Source organism: Rhinopithecus roxellana, chromosome 8, assembly GCF_007565055.1.
Source record: "Rhinopithecus roxellana isolate Shanxi Qingling chromosome 8, ASM756505v1, whole genome shotgun sequence".
In the NCBI taxonomy this organism is placed as follows: domain Eukaryota; kingdom Metazoa; phylum Chordata; class Mammalia; order Primates; family Cercopithecidae; genus Rhinopithecus; species Rhinopithecus roxellana.
Genome location: NC_044556.1, coordinates 97,246,380 through 97,256,007, shown reverse-complemented (window position 1 = coordinate 97,256,007; position 9,628 = coordinate 97,246,380).

Below are 9,628 nucleotides of genomic sequence, written 5' to 3'. Positions count from 1 at the left end.
ATCAGCAAAAACATGCAGAGCTGCCCCAGGCCCCTGGATTGAACTGGCTCTCCAAGGGCAAAACACACAGCTGCTCCTCTACTGCTGCCTTTAAGTCTTACACAAGATGCTTCCTGTGGCCAAAGCTAACCCAGAAGTACAACGGAGGGAATTCTGGAAAATGTAACTCCACCTTCATTAGGTTGAGACAGTCCAAAGTCATCATAGCCTGCCCAGTGTCTAGGTGGCTTCCGCATACACTGCACTTAATGAAACTGAATCTCCAAGTAACGATGATAGTGACATCATTCTTCTGCCCAGAATGATGCAACAATTCCTTGTACAAAGGAAACAAACTTGCTAACCCTCCTCCCCCAAAAAGATAAAAAGTCCTTTTATCCATCTCTACCAAAAGCACAAAAATTAGCTGGGTGTCTGGGTGTGGTGGCACACGCCTGTAATCCCAGCTACTCGGGAGCTTACTATGAGTGCATTAGTCAGAGTTCTCCTGAGAAGCAGAACTGATAAGATTGGGAGACAGAGAGAGAGAGAGAGAGACAGTGACCCCACTTCCTACAGGGCAGCACAAAGAGGATCATGTGACACATGTACACACATTGGATTCCATTACAGGAACAGAACCATGAGCTTTGGGAACCTGAGTCTTTTATAATGGGCAGTAAGCATATCTGCCCCTTGCTCCGGAAGCAGGCATCATTATTATTACACTGTGCAGTGCACATGCCTAACTTTTACTCTGGAGGGAGACACTGTGTCTTTCCTCCAAGCCTAGTCACTATACAAACTTCCTTGAAAAGATAGTTCAGAACAAAGGCAGTCAGTTCCTCTACTTGCAAGGCCTGTAGAAATATGAAAAAAAAAAAAAAAAAAAAAAAAAAGTTATTTCCCAACAGTTGTTGCTTTCTGTTCACCAGGGAAAAATCAGCATGATATTACCAATGTACTGGGCCAGTGTGATGTCCTGTGGAATGGAAAGTTGATAAAGTTCCCCAAGGACTAAACTATGACACAGGACTGGAGAGTGGATATAGCTCTGAGATAGGATAGTGAAGCCATGTTTCTGACCTTGCTAGTTGAAAGAAAATGGCTTTGTATGGTCCTTGATAACAGGTGTAGAGAAAAAAGCATTTGTCAGATCAATGGCTGCATACACTTGCTAGGGAAGTATTGATTTGATATGGCAAGAAAAATACCCTTGGAATAATACCTGCAGTTGAAGTCATGGTATGATGAGATTTGCAATAATCACTGTCGTTCTCACAGATTCATCTGTTTTCTGTACAGGCCAAATAGGTGAGTGGAATGGAACATGGTCGGAATCACTATCTTCCACCTTTCAAGTCCTTGATTAGGTGGCACGAATCTTTAAAATTCCTCCAGGAATGTAGCTGCTGTCAGTTGACTACTTGCTATGTAGAGGCAGCTTTAGCAGCTGTCTCTTGGTCTTTCCTACCATAGCATCTCCACTTCACAGGTCAGGAAACCCATGTCGGGGTTTTGCCAGTTGCAGAGTATGCGTATCCCAATTTTGCAATCCGAACTGGGGAAATCACCAAAGGATGGGTCTGATCAAGTCTATGATGAAATGGACTTACATAAAATTGTAATTGACCACCTGACCTTCACAAGCCCCTCTTCTTACGAGTGGTGTTTTTGCTCTAGGAATTAATTTCCATTTAGAGCCCGTGTTCAGTAATCCCTGAAAGGTTTGGTTATTTACCCTTCCTTAACACATAGTCACTCTTGTAAATGGCCCTAGGTTCTTTCAGAGGAGGCTAGGAGGGAGATTTAGTGGAAACTTCTGTCATAAAGCAGAACTTCCTCCAGAGGTCTTGGCCTCTCTTTCATTCAAAGGGTTCTGTTTGGCCTGGGACTAGGGTAAGGTAAGAGAGGGACTCTTGCACCCAACTTAAGGAGATGATTACTGTTGGGTCATGCAAGTGCATGACCCTGCCTGTGAGTATCTGCATGACCCTGGGAGTGGGTGCCTTCTGAAGTTTTGCACCCCAGGTGCCTTCTTGCCTCACTCTAGTCCAGGCCCTGAATTGACTCGAGTCTGACAGTTAGACGAGAAGCTGCAAAGGTCTATTGTGGTGACCCAATTTAGACTTCTATTCCCCAGATGTAAAGCTTTCTTGCCTATACAGACGAAGACTTCAGTAAGCTGTTCAACTACTTCAGTTTCAAGGACACCACGATCAACACCAAAGACACTGCAGGTCAGACTACTCTGGTGGCTGCTTGGGCCCTGCTCCCCATTACCACACGTCCTCGTCTGAGATTCAGAGCTTCAGTTTGACTCCCCGGTCCACCAGGATCCCATCATCCTCAGTGAATTCAGGGAATCCAGTTCCATCACAACAGTTCCCACTGTCATTCTGGCCTAAAGAACATTTCACCACCACCTCCTCTGTGTCTAACCATCAAGGGTCAAGAAATAGTCATTTTAGCAAGTCCACTACCGGGACAGGCCAGGAAAGACAGACACAGGGTCTACAAACCATTATATTTTGTGTAAGTAGGATGACTTGTCTTTGTCACAGAGTTCCCACTTGTAGAACAAGTCAAGTTTACAGCTCAGCAGTGTACCCTACAAATATTTGACACAAAGGGCACCGTCTCATTTATAATTGATGGTGGCTGTGTGTGGTTGTTCTGCCTGCTGCCTGCTACTGTCACTCTGCTTTGCAGAGGCTCTGCCTATACATGCAATCCATGCCTGGCTGGGTTAGGGAACACCTTATGTGCCTATGATGACACCCTTTGTCCCAGGACTAGTTGGCAAGAAAATAGATTAATACCAACCCATAGTTGGTTCAGAGCCAGGACTAGTCTTGGGTATGGCTTGGGGAGTCCATTTGTGTAAACCTCCCTACAAAAATGAAAGAAAACAAAAGTAGGAAGAAGGGACATAGGCAGATGTTGCACAGGGTTTAGAAATAAAGAGCTCCATGAGTTTATTTCAAATTACTTTTCAAAACCACTTTTACACCAAGGAATATGGCAGAAATTTTCCCTTTTGCTCTAATCTCAGTTCTTTTTGGGTGAGGTAAACATTCTCAAGTTTCCTTTCCACATTATAAAGGGTAACTTAGTTCTCCTCTGTGCCAGAAGATATGAATCGTTCCAGTGGTCTCTGGGTTCAAGAGTATCTAGGCATCTGTGTAGGTTTATATGGCTATAAATTACTTTTAAGCTACCGATGAACTTGAAGCCTTGAGCCCTTTCTAGGAAACTGAAACACTTCACTAAATTACCTCACAGTCTCCTCCTATAATTAAAAAACAATGACTTATAATTAATGCTTTTCTTGCTTTATTTAAAACATGTTTTGTTAAATTGCAAACTCAGAACATGCACATTTTGCCTATCTACCAGGTTTTACAAATAAGCGGTAGTTTAATTATACAAACAAAGACACAATTTTAAGTTAGAAAGCAAATTAATCTTTATTTTCTTCCTATCTCTTTGAGAGAGGCTATTTTCCTTCTTCCTGCTCCCCTTAATTCACTTCCTTTGAAGCTCTTTTTTCTCTGCCCAGTTGCTTTCATAGTAACTCTAGTCTTTGGGATTTGGGGAGAAGTTTTAAGCAGATAGGAAACTTTTACAATACCTGTTTCTCTTTAGCTTATTATGGTTTCTATTTTGGAACCAGATGCTTCTAACATTGCTTGGGAAAATGCGTTTATTATGCATTGGGCTGTATGCTTAATGAATTACAGGCATTATCTCAGTTGATCCACATAGCAATGCTACTGAGATAGCCACTTATTAAAATAAAGATACCTACCCTTCCATTAGTTTTGACAAATGCATATTGATACAGCTTTTTTATCACCCAGGAATGTTTCCTTGTACCCCTTCTTAGACAATCCCTCATCACACACCCCCTGAACAGTCCCTGTTCTGATTTTTATCAAAATAGTTTCATTTTGCCTATTCGGGAATGTCATGTGGCATACACTTGTGTGTATGTTTGTTTGTTTCCACTTATAACATCTTTCTTATTAATCTGTGTTGTTTTTGTGTGAGTTACAGCCTGGAGAGACCATCTAAATGCCAAAGGCTTCTACAGAATGGTGAAGTCTCCTATCTCTTAATTCCTCATTGAATTGATAGTTCAGAGATTGCTACAAAGGATCAGCCAGAAAATGAAGAGCAGACAGCATGGACCTGTTAAACTGACATAAGTTCATCAGGCACAGAGGCTCACACCTGTAATCGCAGCACTTTGGGAGGCTGAGGTGGGTGGATCACTTGAGGTCAGGGGTTCGAGACCAGCCTGGCCAACATGGTGAAACCCTGTCTCTACTAAAAATATAAAAATTAGCCAGGCATGTAGCATGTGCCTATAATCCCAGCTACTCAGGAGGCTGAGGCACAAGAATCACTTGGACCTGGGAGGCGGAAGTTACAGTGAACCTGAGATTGCACCACTGCACTCCAGCCTGGGCGACAGAGCGAGATTCTGTCTCAGTAATAATAATAATAATAATAATAATAATAATAATAATAATCTGAGGTAAGTCACTGAAAAGGGTGACTTTTTAAGTAAAAAAATATATTTTCTTCTTCCTTTTTATGTGTAACGCAGATATCTGGATTCCCAGGGACTTTTATTAAATGTTGTATATTTAATTAAATCACATATAACATGAAATTACAAATGCAATAAACATTACAATAATTTCCAGACACTGCACTTTCAGCTTACTTTCTCTTCACATGGGATAGATTCTGTCCATTTTTATTTGGCCACCTGTTTCTGAGGATCCACACCAGAAGCCAGTTCTCTGCGCTTCCACGTTAACACCACTGAATGTTTGGAAGGTGCATGGTGAACGCTGCTGGGATGAAGAAGTGCTGCGTATTGCAGGGACACTTGGTACAGCGTGTTCCTTGTCAAGCTTGATTCCATTTGCCTCATGGCACAATTATAGCACTGCTAGATGACAGAAAAGCTGTGTGCTGTTAGAAGACTCTTGTACCACCATGTTTCTCAAACTGGATACCTATATCTTTAAGGGAACACACAGAAAAGAACAGCTAACAAATCAAGCACTTATCATACGCCAGGTTCTGCTCAATACACTATAACATGTATTAACTCACATGTCCTCACGTGAGGAGGTGGGTCCTGTTATTACCTCTCTGTACACTCAAGGGGAGAGACCACTGTCTATCTGCCGCCAGTTTCAAGTCATTGATCCTGGGCTCTCCCTCCTGCATTTCTACATAGCAAAGGGAGCTCTTGGTTTTGACACACTGCCTAGTCTGGCTGTATCACTGGGACTCAGGATAAGAGCTATTCGTAGTGGCACTCTAAAACCTTGACCTTCAATGTCCCACAGTAAATTCCTGATTAAGTTTCAAGCGAAGAGTTTGGTTTTAAAAAATCATTTAAAGAATTTATGCTGCGCATTAGCTTAGTTCAGCTTGGATAGTACATTAATTGTGCCCGTATCACATTTCCCCTCTCCTGTCACAAACTTTGCTGATTGTTCACCTTTTGCTCTTGGCTCCTGTATGAACTCCTTGAGCCTTGTCACCTCCATGTATCTCGAGTTTCCTCACCTGTAAAATGAGAAAACCTTTACTCCTCTGTGAGTCTGCAAAGGCTTTACTGGGATGCAGTCATTTCTTTAAAATGCTGAGAGAGACTAATGTGCCCAGTGAGTGTTAAATGGCAAGTCACTCTGAGCTTGTTGCAATGAGGCACTTATAACTCTCTGTTAGTGCCCCAGTCCCCTCGTGAGAGCCAAAACTCTTGATGTTCTCATACGGACTTCAGCAACTGACCTCTGCTCTTCTCCATGGTGTCATTTTGGCTCCATCCTCTGAAACAGCATTTGGACTTTTACAACAGGACCGCCAAGCCTCCAGGTGTTTCCTATGCAAGCCCGTGTGGTCAGAACGCCCTCTGCTCTGTCCACCCTTGCCTGACCACCTCCTGCTCTGCTCGCTCAGGTTCAGCTTTGACATCACCTCCTGGGATACTGATATGGTTTGACTGTGTCCCCACCTAAATCTCATCTTGAATTCCCATGTGTTGTGGGAGGGACCTGGTGGGAAGTAATTGAATCATGAGGGCAAATCTTTCCCCTGCTGTTCTCATGAGAGTGAATAAGTCTCACTAGATCTCATGGTTTTAAAAAGAGGAGTTCCCCTGCACATGCTCTCTCTCTTTGCCTGCTGCCATCCCAGCCGTGACTTGCTTCTCCTTGCCTTCCACCACAATTGTGAGGCTTCCCCAGCCACGTGGAACTGTAAGTCCAATTAAACTGCTTTCTTTTGTAAATTGCCCCGTCTCCGATATGTCTTTATCAGCAGCATGAAAACAGACTAATACAGATACCTTCTTTACACACCAAGTCAGGAACCAGAGCCCCCTCCTGTGTGCTTCCTTTTATCACTGCACATCACAGACAGTACCATCATAACCTCTTTGCTTCCCTCTATCCCTTCACTTCACTATGCATTCCAATGTTTTTATTATTGAATCTCCTGCACCTAGGACAGTGCTTGACACATAGCTAGTGTTCAATAAAGAAATATATAAATGAGTGAATGTGAATGTAAGTTTGGGAAAGGGTAGGTTCTTGCTGGTTCTCCCAAGAGAGAAAAAGGCAAAAGCTCCATAAATGTCCATTTTTGTGAACCTGGAAAATTATTTGGAAGAGAAAGAGGAGGATCAGGCCTGGAGCCAAGAGAACCTGAATCATAACCTTGATGGGATTTAAACCTGAGAATCATGTGGATTTTTTTCTGAGTGACAAGGAAGAGTGACTGGAGATCCATTGTCTAGGTGTTGCTGTGGGCAGCAGGTTGTTAGTTAGAAAATCCATGCAGTCACGTATGTGAATGTGAAAAATTGTGAGCCTTGGTGCCACCTAAGAATAAGACCATCCCATCATTAAGCATGTTGTTTTCATTTGCACTGGATCCCATCACAAAGGAATTAATGTCTGTGGCAGTCAGGTGGCTCTTAGCTCCTTAAAAAGAGTAATAAGGCCTTACTTTTTCACAGACAAGGATGTGACACAGAAACTAATACCATCCAGTCAAGTCCAAACCAACTGCTTCCTACTAGAGAAGCTTCTCCTCTTCAGGAAAGCTTTACCCGGCCAGACCAGACTCTTTCTCCCTGGACCCATGGCAAATACAGACTGTTCATTTAGTGAATCACTCTCCCTCTTCTGCTCTCTTCTTGAAATATTTTTTCAACCGTCACGCTTTAATTCCTAATATGTTTATGTTCTGTCTAGCTCCTAGGTGAAAAGAGAGTGGATTTTTAATTACAATCCCCCCAGGAGAGCAAACATTGCCCAGTCTTTTGCTTCTTGACCAAGGGAGGTGCTTAATAAAATATTTGTTGATCTCACCATTAATTCCTCTCTCAGTCTCAGCACACGTGTCACAATAGACAGTCGCTTTTCATCTCGCATTTGACTTTCTAATAATCCTTTCTTAAAGTGAGTCCATTTGCTCATGTGAAGTGCGGAGACCTGGTCAGGCATGAAGAATACAGCTTTTCCTACTGCCTTACCAGGCTCTGGCCACGGGCCCTGCCCGAGTCGCCCTCTGTCATCATGCCCCGCCAGCTCACTTAAAAGCAGTCTGGCCTTTTGAACAAAAGGCACAATAGGGCGAACAGAACAACCCTGCAATGTAGTTGAACATAAATGCATACGAAAATGAGACACAGCTTCTCTCACTCACCATGGCATAGTGCTTTGGGGGCCTCTGGTGAGCTTGAAGAAACCCCAAGCCCCTTTCTTAGAGCTTTGATGTGCCACTGTAACAAATGCACAGGCGGACATTGCACCCTGGTTCCCATTTAAGCCTTCCTGTTTAATTTGAACAAAACTCTGGTTACAGGATAATTAAACAATAACCACATCACAGGGAGATCTTAAAGTAGCAACAAACATCTGCTGCAAGCGTAGTGACGAGCACATGCCCCTAATGGCCTGCAGCCCCCACTGAAGAAGTGCAGATGTCTGTATAAAGGATGAAGTTTGTTTATAAGGTGCTTTTGGTATGAACTTTTTCTTTGGCTCTTGTTAAATGGAGAACGTAGCAACCTATTGAAAATAAGGCATTTTGTCTCCACCCTGTAGAGCCAAATTGCTTCCTTGCTCTTCTGACTTCCTGACTGCTGAAGGAAGTCTTGGTCTATCTCAGGTAGTTAGTAAAGCATTGTCAGAATGGGCAATGGTGCATTAACCAGACCTATTTTTCCTAGTGGTCAGTACAGTCTTTAAACACAAAGCTGGGTGTTCAGAGACATGAACGCTAGTCCTGCATTGCCACGGTTATCTGTGTGGTCCCAGGTAAGTAGCTACCCTGACTGCATGTGATTTTGCATCTGTAGAATCAGCAGTGGTCTCTTCCAGATGTCTCATCTGGCACTTCTCTCTCATGCATTTCTCTGGGCTAGTAAATTCTTAACAAATTTCACTCTCCCTGACATCCCCGTGAGATGGCCTCTATTCATTGGGTGGTAATGGAGGGCTCTAATAATTATCTGGGGAATACTGTCAATGCATTATAAATCACCAGAGAGGCTTCATCAGGCTCGAAAGTGGATCTTTGCTAGCTCCGAAAAGTCCATTTTTATTTTCTGGCTTAAAGACCTTCCCAAGATATTTTCCAAATATACATTTCCCTTGAGCGGTGTGGTCTCCGGGACGTTCAGGTACAACATAATCAGATGTCACAGAAATGTTAGGTTGTTCCAATTCACTGCAGTTCATCTTTGCAATTGTTGCAGGGCATGGCCCAGAAATACAGAAATGAATGAAGCAGAAGAATTTTCAGTCTAATCCTCTCTATCCTTGCTCATGCAGACTCAGTCAGGCGGATAACTCTGTGACCTCTCACCCTGGATACTCTTGATATCCACATCACTGGGGTAAAGGCATCTCCAAATTCTATTGTCTTGAACCAAGGATGAAAATGTTTCAAATCTTCACCCCTTCCTGATTCCAGAGGGGTCTTTTAATGGCCTAAGCAATGCCATTAAACAAATAGTCCCCATCAACATGGAAGATGGTGATTTGTGGTCAGTTTTCACTTTGTTACAACAAATGCCACGGCTCACTCCTTGCATTGACAGACACCCAGGAAGAGTCTTCAGGGCCTATAGATGAGATCAAGATGAAAATGACTTTGAGATCAAAGTCTTCTTTGCTGCAGTGCACTGGAGGGCTTCTGAGTCTGGCCAGGCAGTGAAGGAAGAGTTCACCACACAGCACCTGGCTCCTCCTGCCTTTCTGAACAGGGTTTTGATTGGTTGAACAGTTTAGGAAGTAAACACAGCTTTGCTTAAGACCGCCAGCTTCCAGAGACTGAAACAGTAGATGTAACTTAGCCCAAAAGACAAAGAAAAAGAAAGCAAGATAGCACACCCTTGGGTTGGTTTCTGGCAAGCGCTAACCACATCGATGCATAAAACTATATCTGTTCCTGACTTAGCAAAGTGACAACAGTGTCACAGAATCTGATCTCATCATTAGCAGCTGCCCCTCTTTTGGAAGAGCAGTCCTTCACCTCTACTGCAAGTTCACAATAAAGTGCCATCTTCCCTCCCTTTACAGTTACAGCAGGGATGTGAGCTACCAACACA